We start from the raw sequence: 5175 nt of genomic DNA, 5'->3' as shown, positions 1-5175 counted from the left end.
AGGTAGCTCCAACCGATAAGCTACCCTGCCCACCCGCGCTGTCACCCTGAATGACCCAATATACCGGGGCCCCAGCTTTCCCCTCTTCCTAAATCGAATCACTCCTTTCCAAGGAGACACTTTCAGGAGTACGAAGTCTCCGACCTGAAACTCGGTCTCGGATCGTCGCCCATCCGCGTAACTCTTCTGGCGACTCTAAACGTCGTCTTATGGATATCCTCGTCCCGTACTCTCATCTGATGATATCTCGACCTCAGATCAATCTTGGAGAACCAAGACGCTCCCTGCAACTGATCGAACAAATCGTCGATCCTCGGTAAAGGATAACACTTGACCGTCAACTTGTTCAACTCCCGGTAATCAATGCACATCCGGTGTGAACGATCCTTTTTCTTGACAAAAAGGATCGGCGCTCCCCATGGTGAGCTACTCGGTCTAATAAACCCCTTCCCCAACAGCTCCTGAAGCTGCGAGGATAACTCTTCCATCTCCGCGACGCAAGGCGATAAGGCGCCTTGGTGATAGGCGCTGCCCCCGGAACCAAATCGATACGGAACTCAACCTGCCTCTCGGGAGGCACACCCGACCACTCCTCGGGGAAAACATCCGGGAACTCGCGCACTATCGGAACCTCATCAATCGAACTTGGCCTCCCAGCGGCCACTCGTGTGTCCATCACATAGGTTACAAACCCGCTGCAGCCCTGCTGTAAACTCTGCCTCGCCCTGGCAGCCGAACAAAATGCTGACCCACATCAGGTACCATCGCCGTACACCGTAAGTACTCCCTCACTGGGGTCTCGTATCGTCACCAACTATCGCTCGAATTCTATAACAGCCCCAAATCAGCTCAACCAATCCATGCCCACTATGACACACACGTCCCCCATTGCAATCGGGACCAGATCTATCGGAAACTCCACACCGAAGATCTCAAGTGCACATCCTCGAATCACATCCGTAGCATACACTACTCGCTCGTCAGCTATAGAAACTCGCAGAGGTCGACTCAACGCCTCTCGCCGGATACTTATGTGCTGACTAAATGCTAAGGAAATAAATGACCGACTCGCACCCGAGTCAAATAACACCAAAGCAGGTACAAAATTCACAAGAAAAGTACCTACGCATATCATGATATAAGCACAACACCTTAAACTCAACATAAATAAATGAAAGAATACATACCAGCCACGGCATCGGGCATTGCGCGGACCTCCTTCGCTGTCAACTGGAAGGCTCTCATGCGAGCCTTCGGTGCCTCGGCCTTCACCGGCCGAACCTTAGTAGCTCGCACGGCGGCAGGGGCAGATCCCTGCTGTACTCCCTGTGATGTCCATCGCAGCTGCAGACAATCGGCCTTCCGGTGGCCCGTCTAATCGCAATGAAAACAAATCATGAATCCCTTGGGGCAATCCTTGGCTATATGCCCCTCCTTGCCACATTTGTAGCAAGTAACTGATCGACAGACCCCCTCATGACCCTTGTTGCACTTTCCACAAGTGTGGCCCTTTTGGCCTCCAGATCTTGAATCGGCGGGCTTTGCCCGCTTGGCTGCCGGCTGAGATTGTGACGGTCGCCGATCCATCCCCCGAGACTCGGCCTCCTCCTTGGCCTGAGTCTCCAACTCAATCTCCCTCTTCCGGGCATTTTCCTGGAGCTCGGAAAATGTCTGGTAAGTCGAGTTTGATACAAACTCCCAAATATCCCTTCTCAAAATGCCCAAATACTGGCTCATGTGTGCCTGCTCAGTAGACACCTACTCAGGGCAGAACATCACCCTCTCATGAAATTTCCTGGTAACCACAGTAACAGAATCATTACCCTGCATGAGGGTCAAGAACTCCTGAGCCAACCATTCCCTCTCCACTGGGGAACATACTCGTCTCTGAACATGGTGGTGAACCTCTCCCAGGTCACCTCTGAAATATCTGCAAGAGTGAAGCTCGTCGTCACGAACTTCCACCAGTCCTTCGCTCCCAAGCGAAGCTGGTTCAGCGCGAACCGTACCCTCAGATGCTCCGGACATGAACACATGTAGAAGCATCCCTTGATGTCAGAAATCCATCTCATCGCAACGATCGGGTCCTGCATCCCATCAAACTGTGGTGGCTTCGTGTTGCTGAACTCCCGAAACAACAACGAGTCACCTCCCTGAGGCCTGGCAGAAGCCACAGCTGCAGTAGCTGCAGCAGCCGCAGCCTCAGTCACTGTCGCGTACCGCTCATCAAAAGTCTCGATCAACATGGTCTTGATAGACCCGAACATCTCTGGTATCTCAGCTCGGATGGCCGCAGCCACCTCCTCATGAATCAACCTGCGGATCTCCTCATCGCTAACACCACTGCTCTCAAGTGTGTGGCATGTCCCAACCATGATGTCTCTCTGAAATACAACATAAAGTATCAGAGATCCACTCAAGCATACTCGCACTCGATAACACAAACCTACTTGTTCCCCTAGTACCCTAAGGATTCTTACTTGGACTGCATACTGATACGGTGTCTTCGGTAATACGGGCCCTTATACTACCGTCCGCACCACATCAGTATTCACCCCAAGTCCTCCTCCTCGAATCCCAGTTGTAACATCCCCCTCTGGTACGTATCACAATATTGTCCGCTTTGGGCCACTCAGCACGAGGACTTCCCAGGGGGTCACCCATCTTGGTACTACTCCCGCCCGAGCATGCTTAACTGCAGAGTTCTTATGGGATCTGCTGCACTCACAACACGCTTAACTGCAGAGTTCTTATGGGATCTGCTGCCCTCACGGCTTTAAAACGCGTTGTGATAGGGAAGGTATCCACACCCCCTTATAAGGAATGCTTAGTTCTCATTCCCAGCCGATGTGGGATCAGATCTAACCCACTTAATTGTAACGCCCGGGTTTTAGGGCTAAGCATTTTTGACAATGTAATAGTCTAGGTCAACTATTGTAACTCTTTTTGAAGTAATAAAGATGAAATATTTGAATATTATGTGAATTATGTGTATTTATGTACTTATTATTTAATTATAAATGTATAATTAATAAAGAATAAAAATAAGCGTCAAAATTAAAGTGTGAGATAAACCCGATATCTTTATATAAAGTTGTAGTGGTCGAAAGAAGGATTCTGGGGATATAAGGATCACCGAAATCTGAGTTATAACGAAGAAGTTATGGCCTGTCGAAGTTTCGCGACGGAACCGACACGATACCGGGAAGCGTAAATAGTGAATTTACGATAGAGCGAGATTTAGCCTTAGCGCTCTAAACGAAAGTCGTAGAATATGTTAAACTAAGAACATCGACAAAAAGAACGCCCAAATCTGACTTCGTATGAAGAAGTTATGATTTTTCGATGTTTCGGATTAGCAGTGTACAGCCCGAAATTCGAATATTAGATCGAGCGGTTTCTAGCCGACCCGACCTGAACGAGAATCGAAGATCTCGTTAAGGGTAGCGTAACGAGAAAAAGATGGGCGAAAACGGACGTCGGATGAAGAAGTTATGAGAATTTAACGGACCAATCCTGTTCCGGCCTGTTAATAATATAAAATTTAAAATCGAGTCAAAATTAGCCGACGAAGTCTAATCGAAAGTTATAGAGTACATTCCCACCTTCGCGTGGATATAAAGAACGTCGAAAACATAGCTCGTACGCGAAAGTTACGCATTTTTAAAGTTGAAGCATGAAATTGCAAAGTCTGTTGCTAAATCGATGACGTGGCAGCACCACAACCGTCCGATGTTGGTCTCAGAAGTCGCTTCGGATTGCGACACGCCACCCCTCGCCTACGCCCCGTGTCCAAGGACGAGTACGCCCCACGTACTCTGGTTCTTGTCCACTCCGAGGTCGGTCCACGTGCGAAGCCAGCTGGAAGCCTTATCCGAGGAGTACGCCCAGCATACCCTCGGTATGCCCATCGTAAATCCGAACTTCGGCCCCTATAAATACCATGCGAATTCTCCCGGATTTTTCACACATTTTCACTTCTCTCTCTAAACTACTTTCTCTCTCTAGCCCCTTTTGAGTCCCCTAAACCCTAGATAAACCCCCTAGATCCCGAAGGAAGCCCCGAGGCTCCCGGAGTCTCAAGAAAAAGAGACTTTCGGTTTCGAAACGCTACTCCAAATAAAGTTCCGGTTTTCGTTAAAATCCGCTGTAAGTGAGCTACGCTTACGCAATTTTTAATATAGCTTTCAAATAATTATAGGAATGTTATTATTAGGTCCTTGAAATAATTATTTGGGCTATTATTATGAGTTATATTGAGTGTTATTTAACACTTATATAATAATAATAATAATAGTTAGACTATTAATTTGTCGCGGTTATCGTTAGACTAAACCCTAGTGGTATTGGTACTAGGTTTTATCGAAGGAAAATTGTTTTGAGAGTATCGAAGCGCTGTCCGAGTGCTGAGTCACCACCTTTCAGGTGAGTGCATAATCACTTTCAGCTTACACATAGATATGAAGTATTTTATATAAATTACGTGCTATGTGTGCATAAACTTGCTATCTTTGCTGATGAACATTGTTATACATGTTTTCAATGATTTAAACTGTATATGTATTTTATATCTACGAAAATGTTGGGGTAAAACATGGTTAGATGTAATAGGTGATGTGTGATAAAATGATGAGAGGCCTCGATGTTGATGTTGTTGATTCTGTCATCTAGCGGAGTATGAATGACGACCACGGACTCTTCTAGACAGTCCAGTGGAACGCTAGCAGGCTCGCAACCTATAGGTGTTTGTGAACGATGTGTTCACCGGTGTACTCCATCCCCCACATGGTTGCCTTTAGGACATTTATTGCTAAGGAATCCCCTTAGCTGTAGTGTCCATCTCGATGATGATCCGTAGGCTAGGTCCCTTATGATAGGTGTTTAGGGACATAAAGTGAGGATAACAGGAATGGTTAATCGGGTTATTGTTGATTGATGAAATTAATAAACTTATTTATTGTGGGTTGAAAACCCTATGTGCTCACCAGCTCCCCAAACTGACCCACTCAGTTTCTTGTATTATAGGTAGTGGCGCATGAGCATAGATGTGATGTTTTGGGATGAGGGATTACGGATATAGGCCTGTAGATACGAAATAATGTAGTAAGGCTTATATTGTACTGTTTATGCTTTTGATATGTATCAAACATGGCATCCCAAGTCTTTTAATAAAAT

At 46.7% G+C, this 5175-nt stretch overlaps 1 pseudogene; it reads right to left on the bottom strand.

Annotated features, from left to right (window-relative positions):
• Window positions 1-2627: 2627 nt before the first annotated feature.
• On the bottom strand, window positions 2628-2747 carry LOC145049153 (5S ribosomal RNA; annotated as a pseudogene).
• Window positions 2748-5175: the final 2428 nt, after the last annotated feature.

The sequence above is a fragment of the Lactuca serriola genome, chromosome 4 (assembly GCF_051521515.1).
Source record: "Lactuca serriola cultivar US96UC23 chromosome 4, Lser_US96UC23_V15, whole genome shotgun sequence".
Classification (NCBI taxonomy): domain Eukaryota; kingdom Viridiplantae; phylum Streptophyta; class Magnoliopsida; order Asterales; family Asteraceae; genus Lactuca; species Lactuca serriola.
This window is presented reverse-complemented; position numbering and strand designations above follow the sequence as displayed.